The sequence below is a fragment of the Oryctolagus cuniculus genome, chromosome 2 (genome assembly GCF_051225735.1).
Source record: "Oryctolagus cuniculus isolate XC-2025 breed Fujian yellow rabbit chromosome 2, ASM5122573v1, whole genome shotgun sequence".
Lineage (NCBI taxonomy): Eukaryota > Metazoa > Chordata > Mammalia > Lagomorpha > Leporidae > Oryctolagus > Oryctolagus cuniculus.
In genome coordinates this window covers 164,777,949-164,804,221 of record NC_142868.1, presented here as the reverse complement: position 1 = coordinate 164,804,221, position 26,273 = coordinate 164,777,949, and the positions used below count along the sequence as shown (strand labels likewise).

Here is a 26,273-nt window from a genome sequence, read left to right as displayed (position 1 = left end):
CGTCCCAGGTGCATTAGCAGGGAGCTGGGTCGGAAATGGGGAGCTGGGAGTCAAATGAGCACTCTTATATGGGAGATAGGTATCCCACAAAGGGCTTAGCCCACTGCCTCATAACGTCTGCATTTGGGGGTCTAGAGTTGAAGGATGTGGCTCACCCCTAGCCCCAGGGCCCCTCTGAGGAGCAGAATGGCTGATTCCCAGCATCTGCGCAGGAGCAGTACAGAGGGGTGAGGCTGCCAGGCCCTGGGCAGCTCTGGGCATCTACCACACCTGCCTCTCGGCCCAGCCCGGCCCCTTCTCCTCCCTGGGCAGCCCCTGCTCCAGCCAGGCTGACCCACGTGGCCCTCGCCTGGCCTCCTCCTGGGGTCCCCACAAGTCTGCACATAGACGCTGCTGCCAGGTCCATGTGCATTTGGGGATCAGTGTCCTCTGGTCCTGCGAGGTAGATGTCATTATTTTTAAAGAATATTTATGTATTTATTTGAAACTCAGAGTTACAGAGAGAGGGAGAGACAAAGAGAGATCTGTCTGCTGGTTCACTCCCCAGATGGCTGCAACAGCCAGGCCTAGCCAGGCCAAGTCAGAAGCTTCTTCCAGGTCTCCCACATGGGTAGCAGAGGCCCAATCATCTTTGCCATCTTCCACTGCTTTTCCTAGGCCATTAGCAGGGATAAGGATCAGAAGTGGAACAGCCAGGACTTGAACCAGCATCCATTTGGGTTGCAGGCCTTGCAGGCAGCAGCTTTACCGACTACGCCACAATGCCAGCCCCAGGCAGTGACCTTGTTATGCTCACTCCACAAGTGAGGAAACAGCTGAGGAACAGCGTGGCCTCCCTGAAGTCACACAGCTGGTCATCGGCAGGTGGAGTCGGGTCTTGAACCTGGGCAGCTGGCCTCCAAGCCAGCCCCGCAGCCCCTGACTGTTAACTCCTGCCCCAGAGCCCAGAGCCCAGAGCCCAGAGCCCAGTGCGGCCCAACCTGTCCCAAGAGGCTGCATGGCGGTCATACCCCGGCTGCCCTCTTCCTGTGTGGACTCCTGAGCCTGCCAGCAGCCCTGCACCCCTCTTCCTTCACCTGCATCATTTGAATGGGCATGGCCTGGAGTGGCGACACCCCTCCTGCTAGCTCAGAATCCCCACTTCCAGCCGCCTCACCAAACACTGCCTTTGGCTCTGGCCCAGGCTCGGTCCAATCTGTGGAGACTGAGAGCACACCAGTGGCACAATGGAAGGCCACCGTTAGTAGGGCCTGATCTGAAGAGGACCACAGGACCCCAGAAACTGAAGTCGCAGACCCCTCTCTAACACCGTGCCCAGCACGTGCAAGCCCTGTGCTGGGCCCCAGGATTTCAACTCCCAAGACCCTCCAGCCAACCCTGAGCGCTCAGCACCCCCACCAGATGCACCTGCTGTGCACCTGAGTCTACCCTGTCTGGTGCTTTCCCCCTGGGTTTCACCCTGCATTTCCCCAGGGAGGCTACAGCACCCTGAGAGCAAGGACTCTATTTCCCGCAGCTCCCATCTCCCTGCAGGCCCCTGCTATGGGCTAGGACAAGCCTCAGGCCCTCCAAACACACTCAAAATGGATGCAATTGGGTCTGAGGGCTTTGCCACTACACTTTGAAGCTGCTTGCTAAAGATTTCATCTTCCTTGTGGAAAAAGGAAGAGTGGGGGGGTTGGGAGGGTGGGTTCAGATGCAAATGTATGCAAACCATGGTGCGATGATATGCAGATGTGTGTCCTAGATTTGTGGGAAGGAGTCCTAGGACTTCAGAGTCCTTGGTTCTGGCAAGCTTTGCTCTCCGAGGGCCTCCCCGGCCTGCTGCAGATCCTGCGATCTTGCATGGTGACGGCTGGGAGTTGGCCACTGCACGGCATTCTGGCGCTGGTGGAAACCTTTTGGGGATCAGTGTCCTCTGATCCTCTGTGAGGCTGCTCCCACCCACCGGGGCAGACAAGCAGACAAGAGGCTCCAGAGACAGAGGCCTGCCTCGGGGTAGGGCTGCAGTGTAGCCAGGGCTGGGGACTCCTGGAGTCTGGGTACACAGTTCTGGAGGAACACAGGGTGTGGGACCAGGGAGGGAAGACCACAGCAGGTCCCCACTCTGACTTGGTTCTGGCTGAGATGGCCACGGGCGGGGAGACGGTGGCTACCCGCCACTCCTCCCCGCCACCACCACTCCCAGTCCTGTGCTGTGCTGCCACCCGTCCTCAGCCCAGATCCCAAGTAGGTAGCCACACCGCAGGAACTAGGGGATCTGGGGGCTCCCCAACACTGCTGGCCACCATGGAATGGCTCCCTCTCTGGCAGACACTGTGCGCAAGCACTTTAACCGTGTTAAATTCACAGCCTACATGACTCCTCCACAGACCTACCAAGTACCCAGCACTGCTTTGATCCCATTTTGTGGATGAACAAACAGAGGCCAAGGTCACCCTATCTGCAAATAATAGAGCTGGTTTTCAAGCCTCAATCCCTCAGACACCAAAAACTGCCAGCGCCTCCATCTCTTGTGCCCCACTGGCCACAGGCACCTAGCTCCCAGGCAGCACACTTGGGGAGGGGGCCAAGTCCGGGGTTGGGAGGGAGAAAGTTCCAGGGTCATGGCCAGAGCTGCCCCTCCACCAGAGGTCATCCGGCAACCACCAAAACCAAAGCCGTCCTCCTGCCCAAGACTCTCCCCCACTCAACCACAGCTGCGCCTGTAATTCCCAGGAGAATCACATGCCTTTGAGACATTCATATGTCCATAGTCCCCTGGGTTCTTTTGTTTCATTCCTAAGATTTACTTTCAAAAGGTAGAGTTACAGAGAGTAAAAGAGAGATCTTCCATCCACTGGTTCACTCCCCAGATGGCTGTAACAGCTGGGACTGAGCCAAGCCAAAGCCAGGAGCTTGTTCCGGGTCTCCCACGTGGGTGCAGGAGCTCAGGGACTTGAGCATTTCCACTGCTCTTCCCAGGCCTTTAGCAAGGGGCTGGACTGGAAATGGAGCAACAGAGACTGGAACTGATGCCCATATGGGATGCCAGTGCTGCAGGTGGTGGTTTAACCCTGCTCTGCCATAGCGCCAGCCCTTGGTTCCCTGTTTTAAAAGACAAATCTGTTTGGAAGGCAGCTTCGAGCCAGGTCAGCAGGGAGGTCCTGGTGCCTGTGGACAGGAGGGTGACACGGGCATGAAAGGGAGAAGAGCCATCCCGGGATGAGGGTGCCAGTGCCTTCCTGGGCACCGTGTGCTCTCTGCAGCCAACCGCACATCCTCTTTTACTCCCAGCAGCCTTAAGCGGGAGGTATTCTAATTAGTAATAACGGGAGGTAACCCTCAGAGACGTGGCTGAACTGGAATTATCACCCCATTTATAGTCAAAGAAACCAAAGCCCAGAAAGGTGAGTAGACCAAAGCCACACAAGGGATGAGGGCACAGCCAGACCGTGCCAGGCCTCCAGAGCCGCAGTGGGGGTGCAATGATGTTTGAATGTATGGGTTCCACAAGGCAGCATGGAGCCCCTGCCTCCTGCAGAGAAATCACACTGGCTTGAGGCACGAGGGGCCGAGAACACTGGTGCCTGGGAATCTTTGGGGGCTTTGCATGACAGCCGCAGACTAGGGTTCCCACAGCAGCAGGTGGGCATCAAGCAGGCCAGGCCGGGCAGGGCTGGCACCAGCCACCATGGGGGTGGCGGTGCCAGCTCTCACTCGCCAGCCGGCCTGCCAGCTGGGGAAGCTTCATTAGAATTCCTCAGCCCTCCAACCCATTTCCTTCCTGGTGAGCGGGACAGAGACCAGCCCCACTGCCTGCTGCCAGGGTGAGGGGCCGGGCTGGCAGCTTCAGCCAGCCTGGGGCAGGGGTGGCCTCTCAGGCGCCGGGAAGTGCGCCTCTTCCCCGTGTGCCGGAAACTTCTGCAAGTCAGAGACTGTCCACCTGTCTGTGTGTCTGTCCCCCTGCCTGGGCGCAGGGAGCTGGGAGTGTGGATGGACAGACAGGCTGTGGGAAGCCACGTGATTAATGGGTGATGAAAACCAGACTCTGTCAGGACGGGGGTGGGAACAGAGAGGCAGAGAGAGGCTGTCTGTTTTCTGCTTGGCTCAGCTTTGAGCCCGCAGCCCTGAGGGAGGAGGGTGGAGCAGCTGAGGGCAGCGCCTGGCCCCGGCCTCTGAGCCCCAGCCCGGGGAAGAGGGCCCCACGTCAGCCTCTGCCCTGGAAGCAGCCCTGAGGGGTGCAGGAGAGACAAGCTTTGCTCCCAACCCCAGAGACTTGTGTGGCCTCCAGAAACCCTCCTTCCAGGACACCCTAGGGTCCTACACTTCTGAGCAGGAAACAGCAGAGAAAGCACAGCCATTCCCCACCCCGAGCCACTGCCCAGGGCCCAGACCCCCAAGCTCCTCCCAAGCCTTGCCCCCCAAACACTTAGGTAACTCCCACGGCCCCACACTTTGCCCCCAGGCCCAACAGCCCACCCTGGCCTTGCAGCAGACACTTTGAGCAGTTTAAATCAAGCATATTTTTCTCCATGCACTGCTGAGCAACTGGAGTTCCATCGGCGAGGCCTAAGAGCAGTCTTCCAACCCCACAAACCCAGTCAGCACCGAGACATGTAGCAGGCCCACGCTCATACAGCCGGGCTGGTCCTGGGCCCCGCCTGCCAGACACCTGGAGGGACTGAGCAGCTCTCTCCTCCCCTGCCAAAAAGAGTGCCCCCCGGGGCCAGCGTAGTGGGCGCCCCATCCCATGTGGGCACAGGTTCAAGTCCCGGCTGCTCCTCTTCCAATCCAGCTCTCTGCCGTGGCCTGGGAAAGCAGTGGAGGATGGCCCAAGTCCTTGGGGCCCTGCACCCGCATGGGAGACCAGGAGGAAGCTCCTGGCTCCTGGCTTCAGCCTGGCCCAGCCCTGGCCTTTGCAGCTATTTGAAGAGTGAACCAAGAGACGGAAGACCTCTCTTTCTGTCTCTCGCTCTCTCTGTTTATAATTCTGCCTTTCAAATAAATTAAAAGATAAAATTGAAAGAGTGCCCCTGGCCCATCTGCCTCAGAGCCCGAGGGCCCAGCATCTGCCCTAGGAGGCTCTGCCCTCCTTCATGCACACGGCACTGTATCTCTTCCCGCGGGCCTGCCCCAGGGCCCTGAGCTGGCTGGGGGCAGGAAACAGGACACAGAGAGAGGAAGCAGAATGGGGTGGGTGGGCGCACAGGCCAAGTTTGCTGACTGAGCACTGCTTTTGGCTCTGCTTGTCATGGGAATAAAAATTCATTTCTGGTTGCCCACCCCCCCACCCCCGGCCAAAAGTTTCCTTCTGTGGTCATGCAAGGCAGGCAGAGAGGAAAACTGTATCCACCCCTGCCCTGCCCCAGGCCCCTGACATGAGACGACTTCAAAAGGCTCTCAGAGAGTGGGATTACCAGATGAGCTTGGGGTGGTCAACTGGCCCGGGGGCAAGCACCCACATTCCCTATCGGAGTGTCTGATCTGAGCCTCAGCTCCACTTCCAGTCCAGCCCCCCTACTAGTGCACACCCTGGGAAGCAGCAGGTGATGGCTCAAGTACTTGGGCCCCTGCCACCCACGAGGTAGGTCTGGATGGAGCTCTGGGCTCCTGGCTTCCGCCTGGCCCAGCCCTGGCTGTTGTGGGCATTTGGGGAGTGAACCAGCAGATGGAAGATGGTTTATTTGGGTATAAAAACTTTCTTGGGAACCACACCCACCCCTACCCTCCCTTCGGGGTGGGTGACAAAGCAGATGTCCCAGGTCTGCCAGACACACAGCCTCCTACTCCCCGAAGCCCCACCCTCCCGGGGCCATCTGGGAAGAATTAGAGGTGATTCTTAGAACAGGCCTTCTGCGGGAACAAGAAAACCTTCGTGAGGGCTTTTTAATCAGTAGAGCAGACGTGTAACCTGCCTCACTGTGAACACTCCTGGGCTCCCAACACGTGACAAAGGAAGCCTGTGTGAAAGTCTCATCGTCCCCAGCCCGGCCAGCCGGAGAACCCAGGAGGGGGGTGGGGATCCTCAGATCCCAGCTCCTGTCTCTTGCCTTCCTGGAGCCCAGGGCACCTGGGAGGTGGCAGGGTTGGGATGGCTTGGCGGCCCTGCAGGCTGCAGCACGGGTGCTACCAACACAGGGGAGTCTAAGACGCAGGCCTTCTGACCCCATGCCGGAAGACAGGACACCCTAGGCCGGTTCAAGAGCGGCTCACGCTGAACCGCCGTCCGACACCTGCAAAGAGGGCAACGCCCCCGCCCTGCTCCGTGTGCGAAGCAGGAGTCATCGACCCTCCCCGAGTGCCTTCCTGAGGGAGGGAGAAAGTGACAAATTACCACCACATGAGCAACGAAAACCAACCACGCTTACGCTTCCACGGCTCGGCAGAGCACATGTCGAGGTGGGCTCCGCCACACTTAGCGTCTCCCAGGACAAAAACCCACAGTGTGGGCAGAGTGGGCTCGAACCCAGCAGCTCTGGGTGGGCAGCTGCTCCCCAGCTCATCCGGGTTATGCAGAACCAGGCTCCTGGGGTCACTGTTTCCCTCCTGGCCATGAGCCAGGGATCCCTTTCAGCTCCTAGAAGCTGCTCTCTGAGGCCCCGGCCACATGATCCCCATCGCTTTTAAGTCATCCCCCCTGACTTCTGCTGCCACCAGCCAGAGGAAGCCCGGGCTGCACGAGGCCCGCAGACCAGCTCTCCCGCTGCAGGAACTCAGGGCCGACTGGCTCATCGCCTTAATCAGGTCTTTGAAGTCCATTTTGCCACACATAGACCGTCCTAGAATCACAAGCTTTGCTCCCATCACACACGGGGATTAGGCTGGGGAGTCTCGGGCCCATCTTCAGAATTCCACCTGCTCTGTCTCTAGGGTCCTCCTCCCGCTGCCCAGTGGCTAGAGAAGAGGTTGTTCCTGGGCTGGGCAGCCCCTCGCTCTCCTCCTCTACTATCTGCCTCTGGGCTCTCCATGACCAGAGGAGGGAGCCCTGCCTTGAGACCCCCACCGCAGGCACCCTGATGAACGGGCAGGGTGCTTTCTCTGGGATGCTGGATCTGCGGCAGCACCTGCTAAAGAGGCTCTCTCCCTGCCCCAAGCTCCAGCATGACACGCCCAGCCTGGGGGCAGCCAGCAAAGTGAGTGTGAAGTGCCACTGACCCCGCTCTGCCCCACGCCACACAGCACAAGTCCCGGAGCCTCTGCCTTCCGCTAGGTCTGCGGCTGGGGCGAGCAACAGCCACCGCCCACCAGGCACCCCCCGCCCCCCGCCGGATCCCTGGGCCTCTGCTCAGCAGAGCTCGCCAGGACTTTACTTATGGGGGCCCTAATCTTTTTTCCTCACTCTGTCCCCGAACTGAGGCCTGGATTCTCCTTCCCCAGGGACCCACCCACTTCCTCCCGGGAGTCCAGCCGAGGACAGAGTGGTTTGAAGAACAGTTCTAAATCCCAGCCAGGAGAAGGGATGACTACACGCCCTGGAATGTGGAGGCCGCTGCTTCCTGCACAGCCTTTTGAATGCAACACGTAACCAGCAGCTGCGGCACAGAGAATGGAAACTCTGAGGGACGTCGTGGCTCCCAGGCCCAGACAGCAGGGCTGGGAGCAGCCCCGCTCTTGAATTCAGCCCTCGGCACCATCCTCCTTCCAGGAACCAGGCCCAGCGAGCCCGGGATGTGCTCCTCTTGCCCACTTCCTCCAAAAGCTCTTTGCGTGCGCGTTGGGGGAGAGACCCTACTCTCACTCACAAGCCCCTGAGGGTGGCCAGGACCCCACAGCCCAGATGCTGAGCCCTAGGCAGGAACAGAAGGGTAGTTCATCCCCAGCACAGTCCCCACCCTGGAACTCGGCCTGGAGCCAAGCTGGGGGTGCCAGCCAGGCGGTGCAAGGTGCAGCCACTCCTTCTCCATGGCTGCTCCGGGTGCAGGGGCAGGAGGGGCAGGACCTGGAGCGACAGCGTTCCTTTCCTGGAGATCACTCCCGCCCGCTGCCAGGAGACGCTCACACTCTCCGCTTCTTTAAGACACAAGGCACACGGCAAAACGTACCGATCTTAACAGCACGGCTCCGTGCATGCACGCCATGGGGACGAAACACAGCACATGTCCTGCCCACTCATTACCCGTTCCCCTCAGAAGTGACCACTCGTGAATTTCCCTCACCATTAATGAATGAATTCTGCCTTCCTTCAAATGGCATCACCGGTAATGCGTGCTCTGGAGAACTGGCTTTACTGCACGCTATGGCATGGTTAGGAGATGCACCCATGTCTCAGATCCACTGACAGCCACCCCGCAACCTGCCAGGCTACGGGGGCTGGATAGCGGAGGCACGCTCACTGTTTGCACTAAAGCTGATGGACAGTGAGCCCATTTTCAGAGAAGGAACTTGGTGAGATCAGCGCACTGTCTCGCAGTCAGGACATAGGAGGAGCTGGAACTCCAACCCAGCGACGATCAGTCCCAAAGGCGATCTCTCTTCTCTGCTTTCCCTGCAACACATGGGGACCTGCCCCCCGCAGCAAGAAGCAGAGGAGTTGTGCCGCAGAGAAAACCTTTCGGGCGGGCTCTGCGCACCCCAGAGCACCCTGTGTGTCTTCATCTCTGTTCTGCGGGGAGGGCAGAGGGAGGGCGGAGGAGGAGAGCAAGCACTGTGCTGGGAGGGCACGGCGAGGGGACCAGGCCTGGGAGGAGAAGAATGACGTGGCTCATCCACTTATTCAGCCAGCACCCGTGGAACACCTGCAGGATGCCAGGCACCACCTTAGACACCACCGTTTAATTATCAACACCACCTTAAAATGACAAACACCTAGCTTCTCTCGTGATTTTATAAGCTGACTGGGCAGTCCTTCTACCAGTCTCACTAGGGTCCCTCATGCTGCACAGTCAGGCAGAACTTGGCAAAGGCAAGAAGGTGGACTCACACAGCTGGCACCCTGGCAGGGCCTGCGAGGCTGGGTCCAGCTGCAATCCCCTCTCTCCAGGGACTCTCAGGGCCTCTCCCTGCCTGTGCAGGTTTCTCCCAGAGGGCATCCAGACTTTTGACCTGATACCCAGGCCTGGCCAAAGTGCAAAGGTGGAAGCCACCAGGCCTTATGAACGCTAAGGCTGGTCCCAGAACTGAATCATTTCTGCCATATTCTGTTGGTTAAGGTGAGTTACAGGCTGGGACCAGCCTCAGTGTGGGAGGGAATGCTGCAAGACAGTATCAGGAGGTGTAGGTAGTCAACAGCTATCTTTGGAGACTTGCTACCACCACCCACCCTCCCAAAAAAGCCTTCAGTTGGTTAAGATTGAAAGCGGAACATCCAGGACTCAAACTGGCACCCATAAGGGATGCCAACACTGCAGGCAGAGGCTTAACCTTCTAAGCCACAGCACTGGCTCCTCCACTTCTAATCCAGCTCCCTGCTAATACACCTGGAAAAGCAGAAGAAGATGGCCCAAGTGCTTGGGCCCCTGCACCCATGTGGGAGACCCAGAGGAAGCTCCTGGCTCCTGGCTTCGGATAGGCCCAGCCCTAGTTGTTATAGCCATTTAGGGAGTGAACCAGCAGATGGAAGATATCTCTTTGTGTCTCTGTCTCCCCCTCCCTATGTAACAGTGCTTTTCAAATAAATAAATAAATTTGTTTTTAAAAATCAAATTCAATCTTGTTTAAAAATACAATTCACAGTCAGAAACATGGGGCCTTCCTGAATAGAGTGTCCTTGAGCTCCACGCCCTCTTTGATCCCTGGCCACCATCGGGACAGCAGCACCGGGGAGCTCGGGGAAGATCAGCAAGATCTGCAGCAGGCGTTTTCTGTACTGCCTGAGCACACCCCGCGCTTGGTGCCTTACAGACTTTCACTCACCCCCTCCCCTTTTTAAAGATTTACTTATTTATCTGAAAGTCAGAGTTACACAGAGAGAGGAGAAGCAGAGAGAGAGAGAGAGAGAGGCAGGTCTTTCATCCACTGGTTCATTCCCCAGAGGACCACAATGGCCGGAGCTGGGCCAATCCAAAGACAAGAGCCAGGAGCCTCCTCTGGGTCTCCCACGTGAGTGCAGAGGCCCAAGCACTTGGGCCATCTTCTACCACTTTCCCAGGCCACAACAGAGAGCTGGATCGAATGTGGAGCAGCCAGGACTCAAACTGGCATCCATGTGGGATGCCGGCTCTGCAGGCAGCAGCTTTACCCGCTATACCACAACACAGACCCCTTTTTTCCCCCTTTTGAAGTTGGCTTGATCGTTAGCCCTACTTCACAGATGAGGACAGAGGTTATCAGTTGCTGAATATCAAACCAAGCAAACGTAGTGGCTCCAAACAATTGTTTCTCACCATTCATGGTTTCTGTGGGGTCTCATGAGGATGGGGTCTTCAGGGTTCCTCACTCACAAGTCTGCTCCTGGCTCTGGGCGGCTTCCCTCCACCAGCTTGCGCACGTGGCCACCCTAGAACAGGTGAATTTTTTATGCCACAACTCAGTGTGTATCCTGAGAGAGAGCAGGGCACAGCTGTGTCACCTTTCCTGGCCCAGCCTTGGTTTGGTGAGGCAATTACAGGGTATCAATTTATTTCTTGACTACAAACCTACACCATGCCTACAGCCACCATAGTTTACTCTCATTCATATTCTTTTCACATGCAAAATACCCCCAACTCCCATCCAATGACCCCCAAGTCTCATGCCTGGTGGCATCAGGTGCTGGCAAGAGGGCTTGGATGCCATCAGCTAAGCCGTCCAGGGACAGAGGAGGGTCCTCATGTGCAGGTGCCCAGAGTTCTACTCCCCTTTGTCTAAAGCTCTGTGAACTGAAGGGATGCGTTATCTGCTCTGTCCCCACGCAACCTACAGCGATGGGACGGGCATAGGATAGCCACTATCTAACACATGCTAACACGCCGTGCAGGAGGCACATGGCAGTCACTGGTCCGTAGCAGTTCTGAAATCTATCCAGGCACACAGCATCAATTTCTTGACTAGGGCTCAATCCTACTGCCTGGGAATGATTCTCCGTGGCTCTTGGCTCTGTTCATCTTCTAAATCCTTCTCTGTTGAAAAATGGCTGGTGTTTGCACCGAATAACCTTCTCAGTATGTTTTCTTCCCACAGATTTTTGGGGGTCCAGAGGTCTTTTTTTTTTTTTTTTTTTTTTTTTTTTTAAATAGTGGCACTGGCATCCCTCATGGGTGCGGGTTTGTGTCCCAGTTGCTCCACTTCTGATCCAGCTCTCTGTTGTGGCCTGGGAAAGCAGTGGAGGATGGCCCAAGACCTTGGACCCATGCACCCACATGGGAGACCCGGAAGAAGCTCCTGGCTCCTGGCTTTGGATCCGCTGGCCCAAGGACTCCACCCCTGTGGGAGACCCAGAAGAAACTCCTGGCTCCTGATCAGCACAGTTCTGGCCATTGCGGCCATCTTGGGGGTGTGGGTGAACCAGCGGATGGAAGACCTCTCTCTCTTTCTATCTCTGCCTTTCAAATAAAATAAATAAATTAAAAAAAAAAAGATATGTGTGAAGTTGTTGGGGGGACAATTCCCTCGTGACTCTCAGGAGCTCTATCGTCTAAGAAGAGGATATGAGAGGTACACTGCTGAAATATTTACAGGGCCTTTGTCTATCTGATAGAGTTTAAGAAACATTAAATTAACATTTGGGGCCAGCGCCATGGCTCACTTGGTTAATCCTCCACCTGCGGCACTGGCATCCCATATGGGCACCGGTTTTAGTCCCAGTTGCTCCTCTTCCAGTCCAGCTCTCTGCTATGGCCCGGGAGTGCAGTGGAGGATGGCCCAAGTGCTTGGGCCCTGCACCCACATGGAAGACCGGGAGGAAGCACCTGGCTCCTGGCTTCAGATCAGCGCAGCATCTGCCATAGCGGTCATTTGGGGGGTGAACTAATGGAAGGAAGACCTTTCTCTGCCTCTGTCTCACTGTCTAACTCTATCTGTCAAATAAATAAAACAAAATTTTTTAAAAATTAACATTAACATTGTTTAAGAATTATTTTGTTTATTTGAAAGGCAGAGGTACGGGGGGCGGGGGGAAGAGACAGAGAGAGATTTTCCATCTGCTGGTTCACTCCCCATATGGCTACAGCAGACAAAGCTGGGCCAGGCCAAAGCCAGGAGCCAGGAGCTTCATCTGGGTCTTCCATGTGGGTGCAGGGACCCAAGCATTTGGGCCATCTTCCACTGCTTTCCCAGGTGCATTAGCAGGGAGCTGGATCTGAAGTGGAGCAGCCAGGATGTACTGGCATCCATATGGGATCCTGGCGTTGCAGGCAGCAGCTTTACTGGCTATACTACAATGCCGGTCCCCCAAGGTTCTTTTTAAAGAGTTTTTTTTGTTTTTTTTTTTGTTTGTTTGTTTTGTTTTGTTTTTTTATAATTTGAAAAGGAGATAGGGAGGGAGGGAGGGAGGGAGGGAGAAAAATATCTTCTATCTACTGGTTAACTTCCCAAATGCCTGCAATAGCTGGTGCTGGTCCAGGCCAAAGCTAGGAACTGGGAACTCCATCCAGGTCACTTCTATGAGCGGCAAGAACCCAAGTACTTGTGCCACCACCTGCAGCCTCCAAGGCTATGCATTGGCAGGAAGCTGGAATCAAAGCAGAGCCAGGACTTCAACCCAGGCACCAGGCACCAGGCATCCCAGGTGGCAGCAAACACCTGCTCCTCTTTCTGTTTTTGTTTTGTTTTGTTTTAAGATTTTATTTACTTGTTTATTTTAGAGGTAGACTTACAGACAGAGAGAGGGAGGTTCACTCCCCAAATGGCCACAACAGCCAGAGCTGGGGCAATCTAAAGCCAGGAGCCAGGAGCTTCTTCCAGGTCTCCCATTTGGGTGCAGGGGCCCAAGCCCTTGGGCCATCTTCTACTGCTTTCCCAGGTGGTCATAAGCAGAGAGAGAGCTGAATCAGTAGAGGAGCAGCCGGGACACAAACTGGTGCCCACGTGGGATGCCCATACCGCAGGCAGAGGCTTTGCCCACTACGCCACAGCACCAGCCCCTCTCTTACTGATGTTTTAACAAAGATTCTTACAGCTTCACTAGGGATGTTGTCTTTGTGCTGACAACTTCTGTTCTTTGAGAACCCTCGCCGTCTGTGGAAGCTGAGAACGAGAAACAGATTTCAAACCCAGCAAGTCCTGGGCTCTATGTTTTTCATAAATTTTGCTGGAAAGTGACAGTTTCCTATGTAACTCAGCTTTCTCTGCCCTTTTCATATGCAACTAAAACTGGGGCCAGCATTGTGGCGCAGCAGATTAAGTTGGCGCCTGAGACTCCAGCGCCCCCATATCGAAGCCCCAGCCACTCTGCTTGCAATCCAGCTCCCTGCTAATGTGCTTGGGAAAGTAGCGGAGGATGGCCCAAGTCCTCAGGTCCTGCACCCATCTGGGGAGTGAACCCGTGTGTGGAAGATCTCTCTCTCTCTCTCTCTCCCCCTGCCTCCCTCCCTCCCTCTGACTCTTCCTTTCAAATAAATAAAATCTTTAAAAATAAAATACAAATTTATCATAAAAAAAACCTCCTAGCCCAAACAAGTAGCTCATGAGGTTCCTGTTCTCTTGGCCACATCACTGCAAGTGACAGTGTTGCTAAACTGTCTCCCACCGCACAGCTAAGTTCCCTGTCTTCCTGCTTCCAGTTACACTGTCCAGCTTTTCCTTCAGCCCCCACCGGCAGCCTCCTGGAAGATCACCCAGGCTTGCAACAGCAACACCTTCAAAGCCCACCTCCCCGGCCTGAGCTGTGGGACTCAGGTCTGGTGTGGCCTCCAGCCACTTCGGGGTGACAGAAAAGTCTCTATGGGCTATTTCTTCCGTCCTAACAAAGTACCCCAGACAGGGCTCTTGGAACAACAGTCACATGGTTTGCTCAGGGATTCAGGGGCTGCCTGGGACTCAGCCAGACAGCTCCCACTCTGGATCTCCTGTGAGTTTGCCATCAGGTGGTGGCTGCGGCTGCGACTGGGGCTGGCTTCGGTTCTTCCTCACCCACTTTCGGGGGCCCAGGCTAGAAAGACACCCACTGCATGGGGCTGGATGGCTGCACCATCTCTCAGTTTGAATGTGGTCTCTCTACAAGGCAGCCTGGGCCAGCTGGATTCCTTTCATGGCAGCTGAAGGCTGCCCACGTGACAGCACAAAAGGAACCATCAGAACTGAGCGCCATTCCGTACCCAGCCTTGGAAGTGACACAGAGCCACTTCCGCCACACTCCCCTCGTCCAGCCACTCCCAAATACCCACCCAGCTCCAAAGGGCAGGGACCTCGACTCTGCCGTTGATGGGGGGAGACTCAAAGGATGGCGGGTATGCTTCGATCACACAAGGGGGTGAGCAAGGTGCTCAAGGCCACACAGCTGAGCGCAGCCAAACTGAGCTTGACCCCAGACATCCTGAGAAGCACGTCCTTGGCAGGTCTACACCGCCTCCTGTGGTCGTAGACACAGATGGTCTCTGTGATGCAGAAGAGGGGGAGGAGGGTCCCCTGATTTGGGACAGTTCCTGACTTGCTGCTGCGGAACTCCGCTTTTTCTCGGACAATAAGAGAACTCATAGTATCTGCAAGCAGCTCCCGGGCCGTGGAGTGGCTGCCTGGCTGCCATGCGCGTTCACGCACCAGAGCTGCAGCCGCCGCTGTTCAAGGTGCTCCCGCCTTCCCGTGGCCATCGGTGCCTGCGGTGTGGTCTCTGTGTCGCTCTGGCTGTGGCCTGCAGACACCTCCTTGTCAACCGGCCTCTGCGATCCTCTTCACACCTTCCAGCTGGCTTTGTGCACACGGGAAGGAGGCCTGTCCCGTGGTGTGCCCCACACGTCTGTCTAGTGTTGGACAAAGGTGTCCCCTACAGCCCAGCGACTGTTCACCAGGAGGCGAGGCCCCTGCACACTGCACCAGGATGTGGGGTTTCCAACATTTCCTTTAAGGTTTGACTTTGAAGAGATTTCTATACACAGCAATCGAAATTCACATCCTTGTCGTGAGTATTAAGGTCTTCAGCAGAGTTTGCCTGACAGACCAAGCTTTAAAGTAAATCTTGTCTGGAACAACAACTTGACGAGGACAAATCAACAAGGGAACACACAGAGCCGCCATGAGTGGTTGCATAGTCTGTGTACTGCACAAAGGAGCCCGACCAAGGAATCGAGTGGCGTGGGGCCAGAAACCCAGCCCCGCATTCCACCGGCCAAACCTTTCACCCTGGTGAGGAGCCGGGCCTGCCTTGCCATCTTTTCCTAATTTGTCTACCCAGAGGGGGCACTTTTTCCTAACTCAATAAAGATACCGTCAGTATTTGCAGCAGCCCCGGGGGAAGGCTGGAAGATAATAACACATTAACCCACCCCGTAGGCCACGTCAGAGAAATCAAGGCTGACAAACAGAATGTATTTATGAACTTTCCAGGAAAGGCTGAACCATCACACTTCAGGGAAGGCCAGAGCCACAGCGGGCCCAAGGACCTGAGCATCTGGAGTCAATGAATGTCTTCACTTCTCCGCAGGACAGCTCCATCCCATCAGCCCCCAGGCTCTGCCAGTTCAAAATTACAACATCTGGGGGCCAGCACTGTGGTGAAATGCCAGCATCCCGCGTGGGAGCCGGTTCGTTTCCCAGCTGCTCCACTTCCGATCCAGCCCCCTGCGAATGCTCCTGGAAAAGCAGTGGCAGATGGTCCAAGTGCTTGGGCCCCTGTACCCATGAACAAGACTCAAATGGAGTTCCTGGCTCTTGGATTCAGCTTGGCCTAGCCCTGGCCATTGTAGCCATTTGGGGAATGAACCAACAGTTGGAAGATCTCTGTTTCTCTCTCTCTCTCTCTCTCTCTCTCTGCCCTTTAAATACATAAAATAAATACTTTTTTAATGAAAAATCTGCAGAGAAAGAACCTGATTGGATCAGCCTGGTACAGATGTTGCCTCAGCACAGGTCAGCCACGGCCAGAGCTGGGAAGATCATAGAGGGTGGAGTCCCCCTGAGAGTCAGCCGCTGGGCTCCCTCCCTGGTATGCCAGGGTGGGCTCAGAGCCGAGGCCCTGGTGTGACCTGGCAGCCCTCCAAGAGCCGCTGGCGGCATCTCCGTGCAGGTTGACAGTGTCTATGACAGCTGAACTGCCCTGTGATCTCGCGATTCCACTCTTAGGTATTTACCCACAAGTCAAAACAACCTACATGCATAAAAAGACACGTGTAAAAACTGGTCCTCGCTGCTTCACTTACAACAGTCCCGAACTAGAGACAGTCCACGCGGCCATCAGTAGGCGAACCGATAAGCAAATTGCTTAATAAAAATGAAATATACTCCAAACACACAGAACAGAGGCAGGAGTTGTGCAACAGGACGAGCTGCTGCTTGGGCTGCCTGTGTCCCACAGCAGGCCTGTGTTTCAGTCTCGCCTCTGTTTCCCATCCAAGTTCCTGCTCATGTGAATTTGGGAAGCAGCAGATAATGGATCAAGTACTTGAGTCCCTGCCATGCGTGGGAGACCCAGGTGGAGTTCCAGGCTCCTGGCTTCGCCTGGGCCAGCCTAGGCTGCTGTTGTTTCCATTTGGGGAGTGAACCAGCAGACAAAAGATTTCCCTCTCTCTCTCCACCTGCCTCTGCCTTTTAAATATTAAACAAGCAAATACACACAATATGGACAGATTTCAAAATCATTATGCTGAGTGAGGAAAGTGAAAAACAAAACAGTGGAGCTGGTGCTGTGGCAGAGTGGGTAAAGCTGCCACCTGCAGTGCCAGCATCACATATGGGCCCTGGTTCAAGTCTCAGCTGCTCCACTTCGATCCAGCTCTTTGTTATGGCCTGGGAAAGCAGCGGAAGAAGGCCTAAGTCCTTGGGCCCCTGCACCCACATTGGAGACCCAGAAGAAGCTCCGGCTCCTGGCTTTAGATCAGCACAGTTCGGGCTGTTGCAGCCATGGGGGGGGGGAGGGGTGAACCAGTGGATGGAAGACCTCTCTCTCTGTGTCTCTCTGTAACTCTGCCTTTCAAATAAATAAATAAATCTTTAAAAAAATTATTCTTTTAAAAAGTACTGAACAGGGAGCCTCTAGAAGTTCACAAAAAAAATTAAAAGATAAGTTTATTTGGTGAAAAAAGTTTTGAAATCATGCAGTTTTCTTTCCTAGTATACACTGCCCATGAACTTCACGAAGCAGCCTTGTATTGTAGGACTCCATTGATGGTGAAGTTCAGAAACACCTGAACTTCAGGAACAAGAGCAGAAATCAGAACAGCAGTGGGGAGGGGGTGCCGCAGAATTGTCTGGAGTGATGGAATGCTTCTGTCTTCACGGGATGTGACACTTAAGACCTGTGTATTTCCTTTCCCCACTACACTGTAATTTTTAGAACTATAATTATCTGTGCTGAAACGCAGGGTCCTGGGAACCCCAGACAGGCTGAGTCCCCCTCCTCCTCCTCTACCCTCGGCGGGGCCTGGGAATCAGCATTCGGGACAGGCTCCGGCTCTGCAGCGCCAAGAAGCGGGCGGCGCCCCATACCTCCCCCAGGGGCGACACCCGCACACCCCTTCACCCGCGCCCCGGGCCGCCCCTCCCACCCCCGTGCACGCGATCCCACCGGACTCTTGGCGCCCCCCAGCCCCCAGCCCCCGGCCTGGTCGCTCCTGGTTACCAAGAAAGGGCCTGAAAATCCTCAAAGTGCAGCCGCCCGGGGAGGGGCGGTCCCCAGTGTCAGCGAGACAAGGGCAAATACAAAATGCGGGGTAATTGCCGGTTTTCTAATTCGCGGCCCTTTGTGCGGCGGCGCGGAGCGGGCGATCGCGCTCCCAAGCCCTGGCCTTTCAGCGGGCGCTCCCCGCGCTGCGCGCCGCATAATTAATCGGGCTTCACAGGGCCCGGGACAAAGGCGCCCATTCACCGCGGCGCGCCTCCCCCGGGGACATTGTCATCCCTGAAAACTGCAGCCAGCTGGGCCGCAGGGAAACGGCGGCCCCGGGGAGAGCGCGCGCCCGGCGCGGAGACTGGGGGCTCTGTGCCGGCCCCTGCGCGCCGGATTAGCGGCCCGGGGAGCCCGGGCGGGCAGGGGGCCCGGGGGCTTTTCTGAAGTCTGCGCGGCTCCTCAGAAAGCCTCGTGATTTCCATGGGGCCCCTGGAGGAGAGCGCCATGGAAATGGTAATGCGGCGCATTGAGCCTGGCGCTCGGGGATGGAGAGGGGGTGCGCTCGGGACCCGCGCCCGGCTCCCAGTGGGGGTGGGGCGTGGGGGTGGCCCCGTGGCCGGGCCTTCCTGGACACCAGAAAAACTGCCGAACACAGGCCCGGGTCTGCGCGCCCGGAGCCTGCTCCCCGGTTGGGGGACTGCGCTGCACGGGCCACCCCGAGGGGCTTGCCCAAGACACGTGCCTCAGATCCTGTTTCCGAGAGGGCGATGGCCAGGCGCTGCTCTTCCCCTTGCACACGAGGAGCCAGGCCCTGGCAGGCCAGCTGAGGCGTCCGAGGTCACGGGAAAACAGAGTTGGAACTGGCCCTGGACTTGCTGATGGTGCACAAAGCAGGACAGAAGGCACGCGCCCAAGAGTCCCTGACCCGGCAGGCCTCACCCCAGCCCTCCCGCCCTTGGCCTCGAAGGGCAGGAGACTGGTCTGGCAGATGCTTCCAGCACATTCTGCCCGTGGGCTCACTGGGGGTTCTCCTACCTGCTTCATCAAAGGCACCCTTGAGAGCCGCCCAGAGGCCCTGTTGGTTTTTGTGTCAGGGCGGGTGCCGAGGCCCACTGGAGGGAACGGCAGAACTGAGGCCTGCAGGGCCAGGTCTCCTGGCTGGCTTCCTCGCCCAGCTCCCAGGTCAGCAGTGCTGGGCTTCAGCGCCGCCGCTGGCCCCGAGGAAACAGGCACCCGTCCGTTCCCTCTCCCAGAGCCAGAAGCCGTTGTGAAGAGCTGCCATGGACTTCCAAAGCCTCAGCGTCCTGAACACCTCCCAGAACAAGCAGGGGCCTTTCCAAATGCCTGCCCGGCCCAGCCTGTCTCACAGAGACGTTCTGTCCCCTAGCTGTACCCTGGAAAATGTTCCGCGGCCTAAGACTGCCAGTCCCGAGCAGGACCACAGGCCTCGGAGCCAGACCGCACCGTAGGGCCCAGCTCCTCCCGCGGAGTGTGCAGAGGAAGCCCAGGCAGCTCTCCAGGGCCCAGAGAGGCCGCCCAGGCACGCTCTCCTCTGCTTCCACCTCGCCATGCTGGACGGCGCACAGCCGGTCTCCTGCGCCGTTCACGCCTGTGGGCGGGAAAATGTGCGGGAGCTTCAGGGAGATGAAGGAGAGTTCAGCGAAGGCCTGGCCAGACCTCTGAGGAGACAGAGCAACTGCGTCCAGCTCAGCCGCCCGGGCCGGCAGAGTTTCCTGGAGGGGTCACTGGGACCCGGGCAGCCCCAGCGGCCAGGCCACCAGCGTGGCGACGTGAGGCAGAAAAGCGTGGTTGAATAGCCATGACTTCACATGTAGGATGATCCAGTGCCGTCTGAAGAAGACGAGAACACTCTTGACGTCCTTGCTCAAGTGTTTATGGGAAAAGGGACGGGATGTTTCCAACCTTTTCTCAAAGGATTTCAAAATATAAATAATGGATGATCCTGAGAAGAGGCTATGTAGGAATTCCTTGCAATGTTCTTATGATTTTTCTGAAGGTTGAAATTAAAAAAAAAAAAAAACACCAGTAGGCAGCAGCAGGTGGATACACACACACACATATGCACACACATGCACATAACATTGATATTCCAAGTCCTGTATCCAGGCATGGGACTCAGCTCTCCTGTCACCCCTTCCCACCACACACACAGATATTCGGGCTCAGAGACATCTTTTACTCTCCTCATTACAGCGATTTGTGAATCCAAGACCGTTTAAAGATCTTAAGGATGTGTGGTGTTTATTGCAACTTGCACTGTTTCCTAAATGCAGGCATTCCAACAAGCCTAGAGCCCAGCTGCTTTCTGTGGAAGGTTCCCTGCTCCGAGAGGTGGGAGAAGGGAGCAGAGAGGGGGTGGGCAATGGTGAGAAGGAACCGAGACACAGCAGAGTCCGTGTAGATGTCCCAGCCCACTCCGCTCGTGCCAGAGCTGGTGCAGTTTGTCAAGGTGACTTAGCAGTCAGGCCCACCTAGTCAAATCCCTCTGTCCTCCCGTGACACCGGGAATGTAACAGCCATGTCGGGTCCACCCGGAGCATGTGCAGGCACACACAGCCTGAACCTGGCCACGTTCACTTCCACTTGTGGCCACCAAGGTCAATGATGAGCTTCCTAATCCTTTGGTGTCCCATATACAGGACCCTTGTCTCCCCAGTGAGGTCACAGGTTAGGGCCTTGTCTCTCTCCCCTCTCCCGGCCGCCTTCATGGGCTCAGTAGAGTGGCAGATGTGTGTCGAAACCTCAGTCCCTACAAAAGAATCCAGTCTCCTTGGGGACATGGACTTCGTCTTCTACTTCCACAGCTCCGCGCATGGTGGCTGACTCGTCCCTGGTACTCAATAACTACTTTTAGAATAACAGAGCGCATGGGAGTCTCGTTGAGCTGAATTACACTGGGATGGGGAGGGCTGAGTTGCTTTGTTGCCAGGGTGCACTGAGCAGTTTCTTGGGAGCTGTGCTCTGATCCCAGCTGCTTAGCTACAGAGTCAGAACCAATGCAGGCCTCGTTAACTCTCAACTTCAGAGCTGGCTCCCCTGCCTGGTGATCCTGCCACATCTGAGAAAGGCAGTACCAGTTAGGACAAGGTTCTCTTTTCGTGGTCCTGGCCCAGGGTTCAGTGTTTGGGGGGTGCTTGGGACAGGGGCAGGATCCTCTGTAAAAGAGCTCTGGCCTGAAGTTATGGGGTACCCCTCACCCCCACCCCAGATTTGGGCATGGGTCCCCGCACAGGGCAGCACCCTGCAGGTAGCAGTGAGGGAGGGAGAGCAGTAGGCCCTGCTGCTCCCAGGGTGGCCTGCGGCTCAGCGCAGGAGGAACCGGAGGCACTCCTGGCCCTCAGGATGGGCTACTTCCCGCTGCCCGGATGCTCACGCGCTCCCAGATTCCTAGGCTGGAATTCCCTCCTCCAGGGCGATGGGGTGGGTGGGTGGTTAGGGCCAGAGGTGGGGCCTCCTGGGGGCATTGGTGTCCTCAGGAAGGAGGCTGCTCACTCATCCTTCCCCCGTGGAGGCCAAGGTGGGAAGGCACCCTCAGCAGACAGTCTGCCAAACCTTGATCTTGGGCATCCCTGCCTCCACAACTGTGAGTTTCCCACCAGTTGAGAAGCACCCTGTCTAGGGTGTTCTGTTATAGCGCCCCAGCAGACCCAGACCCCAGAGAGATCTCCGAGTGTCTCTCTTAACCTCTCCCTGCCCTGGGGCTGGGCCATCCTGACCTTCCCTCCCCTCTCCCTACTGCCCTTTAGAGGAAGCCGTCCGGCAGGGCTGGGCATGCTCCCAGCACACTCAGCCTTGCTTCCAACCTGAGAAAAAGCCGGGCTCACACCCTTGGAACTGTCTCCCTCCCCTGCCCCCTTCCTTCTCTTTCTCCCTCCCTTTCAGCCCAACCCCAGAGCTCCCCGGGTGACAGCATGTGGACCCAACTCACACCCTACTCCTCAGGTCCCTGCTGGCTCCCCTCCCAGATCGCCCACCCTCCTCCCTGCGCTCCTCACCCTCACCCCACCCCCGCCATTCCTCTTTGTGGACAACTTTCTAAATACAGCCCAGCTTCCCCCTCCAGTCCACAGGGCCTATAAAACAGCTGCGGAAAGTCAACGGCTCTGCAAAAGTTTCTTGCGAAGCTTGGCTGAGACCCACATCCTCTCGCTGGAGCCGCGGCTGCCCCTCCCTCCCTCCCTCCCTCCTCGGCTCTGCAGCCAAGTCTCCTCTTCCAGGCAGCAATGGGGAGAAACAGTCCCCCCAAGAACTCACAGAGGGGCCCAGTGGAGCCAGCGAAGGCTGGGGGCGGAGGCAGCCCAAGGCCTGGCTGGCTTTCATCCTGACCTGCTGACTGGTGCTTCTCATGTGCAGAAAGACGGGAGAGCTCGGTTGGGTGTCCTGGTTCCTTCCACACCCCAAATTCTTCCGCTTGGTCCTTTCTCCTCAGGATGCCCCTCCCATGGCTTCAAGCCCGAGCGAGCATCCAGATTCCAGCCCCAGGCTGCCGGCATGGCGTTCAGTGTTGTTTTCACTATGCTCTGATCCTGGCCACATATCACAGCTGTGGGGGTGGGGAGGGAGAGGTGTCCCACCATGCGTGTGGCCAGCCACACTACAGACCAATCAGTGGCTTCAGAACCTCAGCTGGGGCCTGGGCACCCACTTGTTCACAAAGTTACCCAGGACCGGGGCGTCTGACTGAGCAGTCGAGGGTAGGAACCACTGGGAAGAAGCCTTTGGGAGACAAGGGTGAACCCCTCGGCCTGCCTGCTGGTCCCACGTTCTCTGCCCAGGAGGATCTGGAGGCTGGTGAGAAGAGATCAGGGGAGAACTAGGAACGTATGTCAGGGTGCAGGGGAGAGACTGTCGCCTAGACCAGGTGCCTGCCGTCCAGGGCCTGTGAGGAGGGGAACAGGGCCGGCCTGCCTGCTCCTTCCCAGGGGACCTCGAGGCATCCCCGTGGACCTCCAGGGCAGAAAGCCCCCCAGGCTGTCGTGCAAAAGCTGGAAACCAACCTCAGCCAGAAAGAGGGGCCCCAGCTCGGCTCCAGCCCTCTGAGGGCTTTGTGCAGATTGAGAAGAGGAAAATAGAGAAGGGAAACCAAAGCAGGGCAGAATGCAGTGAAGGAGAAAAAGACAAGAGAAAGGGGAAGGAGGCTGAGGTCACAGAGTCATGTGAATGGCATTTAGGGAACAAAGCCCCCTCCACTGCACCCCCTCCCCCTCCATCAGTCATCCCCTGGGGCTTCTGCCAGGGCCCGGGGCACAGACAGCAATGCTGCCCATACAGGCCCAGCACAGGAAGCCCAGAGCCAGAAATCTGCCAATTCTGAGTCTGGCAGCCCTGTCTTCTCCCAAGGCAGCGAGCAAACAGCCCTCCCCAAGCAGACCCTCTCAGATCCCCTACCTCCTCTTTTGTCTGGAACTAGGGTCTCCTGTTGGACGCTTGAGCAAAATTGCTTGATCTTTCCCAGTCCAAAGGAAACATTAAACCGAATTTCCAAGATATTCAGGCAAGCCACTCCCCTCCTTTTCCCTCCCCCTGGGCTGCAGCACCTGCCCCTGTGTGCCATCCTGGGAAGTCACATTCAGATGGAATGGGTACTGCTGGAACCCCAGGATATGAGCCAGGGCTCTGGAGACAGAGGCCTGGGCCTGGCTCCACCACTGTCTATTATGGGAACACTGACCTCTGTAGCTCTGTGCCCATGACCTCACGTGCAAGGTGAGATTTAGTGAACAGATGATGGAAAATGAGAAGACAACAGAAGGCCAGACCAACATAAGACTCACATCTAGAATGTATCAGGCCACCCTTTGCAAATCCAAAGAAGATGGCACCTGAATAGGAAACTGGGCAAAGATGTGAACAGGCAATTAGTAGGGCAGTATGCAAACAGGAGCACACAGCTAATGCAGCAGAGAGGTTTTCACGGTGAGGCATGTGACAATGGCTCTCACCCTGGGGGTGATCTTCTGTGCCATACATGACTCTACATACAGGGGTGCTACAAACATCCTGCAGTGCACAGAACCTGCACACACACACCAAAAGGATGAGCAGGCCTGAAACATCGATAGTGCCAAGATGGGATGGAGAGACCTGGACTGACAGAAGGGTGAAGGGACCTTGCTAAGACAAACAATAAAAATGCGCATGCACTGAGACATGGGATTCACTACACTAAGTGAAAAATACGACAATAAAAGTAGTTCCAAAAGGCTCATGTTCCTGACTCCACATAGCTGTGTCCCGGAGGATCTGAACTCAGCCTTCTTTGTTTGCACCAACAGCAAACTGTGGGTGCTGGGCACCTGTGTCAGGAGGAGTCACAGTGCACGATCCGGATCACGGCCCCCGAGACCAGCAGTCAGGATGGAGGAAGGGATGAGCGTGGTTTGTTCAGAAACAAAAAGGCAAGGTGGGTGTGATGGGTTGGGAGCGAAGAGGAAGAGAAAGGAGACACTGCAAGTTTCAGTATTTCACAACAGGACAGAAATACCCAGCAAGCCGGGGGTGGGGGGTGGGGGGTGGGGCACAGGGAGAAGTTCAAGTTGAGCAAGGGCTGTGGTTCTGTTTTCAAACACATGGAAAATCCTCTTTTCGTGCTCACCCCGTGGCTCTGTGAAGCCAGACCCTGCTCAGCCACCACCATGGCTGAGAAAGGGGCACTTGTCCTACGGCCCCCAGGCCTTGTGCCCTCCACATCCACACTGCCCCCTCCCACTCTGTCTCCCACTCACCCTGGCCACCGCAGTCACCTGTTTGCCAGGGAGCAGACTATTTTCTCGACTCTCTCCTGCTGAGCCCTATCAAAGAGGTCGACCAGATAGATGCAAATGCCTAATCGCAATTCCAGCTGTTAGAAATCAGCACTGGGAAAGGAGTCCCCTCCCTCAAATAGCAGGGCCCAGGGATCCTCTAAGATTCTTGAAGCTGAGTTTAGCCCTGAGTGTCTTGGCAACCCAAGCAAAGTGTTGGGGGGGGGGGGTGCGAGGGGGTTTCACCAGCCTCACTGCCCATGAGTGCAAAGGCTGGTCCCTCGGGGGAGGTAGAGCATCACTGGCCATGGGTGCCTAAACCGTATTCTGCTTGGAGGTCTCAAAAAGGACCCTTAGCTGAGACCGCCTGTGAGGGAGAAGCATCAGAGCAGGACGGAGTCGCCGACGCTGTGAAGGGCGGCGCAACTGGGACTGCGTGGGGACCAAGTCATGTGCTCCCAGAACGACTCCGTTTCGTGAGAGTCCGACTGGCTCGGGGATAACCCTCCTCTGGAAGAATGGATGGAATGCGTGGCCTTTAAATAACCCCCGTGAACTTCATTTCTCTCAACTGAGCTTTTGATGAAACTTGGGCAGCGGGAGGCAGTGGAGGTTGGGACCGATGACAAGGGTCTGGGAGGCGGCACTGCTGGGAGAGGGTGGAGCTGTGGGTCTCTGGCACCTGCAGAGGCACCGTTCATGGTCGCAGCTACTCACCGCCCCCACACCCAGCCACCCAAGGCCCGGGTAAGCAGGGCTTTCGTGTTCTGCTCAGAGCTGAAGAGTGCTGGGCTCAGGGCTGCAGGAGGTAGGAACAGGAAGGCTCAGAGCTCAATTATTGCATGCCCAGCCCCCTCTGTGGTTACCTGGATTGAGCTTCATGATGACGCTATGGGGTGGACACTAGGACTGTCCTTGTTTTACGGGCTCGGAGGCCTGTGCAGGTGTCACGTACTCGATGCTCTCCCAGCCCTGTTGTAACCACCCTGCTGCAGGACTGGCCACAGGTGAGTGGGAAAAAGGCTTTGGGCAAGAGAGTGCAGGAAATGCATGACTCTTAAAAACACATGATTGGGAAATAAGCCTGCGTGTAGGTTCTGAATTTGAGACAGTAGGGCTTGTGGAAGGTGTACACGGAGGGCCCTCAAACATCGGAGTACGTGGGGCTGTCAGCAGCAGCCGCACCTGTCTGTAACAGTTGGGGGCTGGCAAGGTCCCTGGGCTCCCAGCTTCAACAAAGGCTGCAGGGCTGTGGGTGAAGGACACCCACAACCAAGCCCAGCACGCTTCTTGGAGGCTCCTGGAGTCCTTCCCACATGCACGGCAAGGAGCGTGCCACACAGAGTCCTGCGCTCCCCGCCTGGGCAAAGCTGGTTGGGGCTGGGGATCCCCGCTGGGCACCCCTGCACAGCCAGGATGAAACAGAACCAGTGAGGCTGTCCGCAGTGGAGCTCCGAGCCCTTCATGATAGGGCCGGGCTAGTCTCTCATACATCCTGACCCCAAAGCTCCAAGTCCTTTGGCTGGGTACACAAAGGAGTCCTCTCGAGAACGGGACAGGAGTGTCCAGACCACGAAGAAGCTTTGCACACCGGTGAGCGCCATGCTGACTGGCAAGCCCTGGGCTCAGCCTGGGAAGTCTGAGGATTAAGGACACAGCCACTTTTAAGGGGGCTTTGGGGACAGGCAGCCCTGAGCCTGCTGTGAGGGTGGGGAGCAGTCAGGCTCCCTTCCTGCCCTCGTGGGGGTTGCAGTTCAGAAATACATTCATATACTCCTTCTAGAAAACCGAGAAAGCAAAGAAGAGAGGGACAGAGGGCTGTCCCTACAAAACAGATCTCGCCGCTTGCCCCCACCTGCTATTCCCTTCTTCACCTCTGGCCAGGATGGTGGCAGCGGGGCCCTGGACCGAGC

General features: G+C 56.6%; 2 long non-coding RNA genes across 4 annotated transcripts in view; both read right to left on the bottom strand.

The window, feature by feature from the left end:
• LOC108176363 (uncharacterized) overlaps positions 1–19,635 on the bottom strand; it is a 62,361-nt gene extending 42,726 nt beyond the window's left edge. For all 3 annotated transcript variants that reach the window (XR_016230425.1, XR_007916606.3, XR_016230424.1), the window contains exons 1-2: positions 18,632–19,635; positions 10,305–10,417 (exon numbers count right to left, since the gene is read on the bottom strand). This is a non-coding gene — a long non-coding RNA (uncharacterized LOC108176363). The remainder of the gene's footprint in view (positions 1–10,304; positions 10,418–18,631) is intronic.
• A 196-nt stretch (positions 19,636–19,831) lies between these two features.
• LOC127488766 (uncharacterized) lies at positions 19,832–22,668 on the bottom strand. Its single transcript, XR_007916614.3, has 2 exons — positions 21,944–22,668; positions 19,832–20,675 (listed from the first exon to the last, which is right to left on the bottom strand). It is a non-coding gene; the product is annotated as an uncharacterized LOC127488766 (long non-coding RNA).
• Between the last annotated feature and the right edge of the window lie 3,605 nt (positions 22,669–26,273).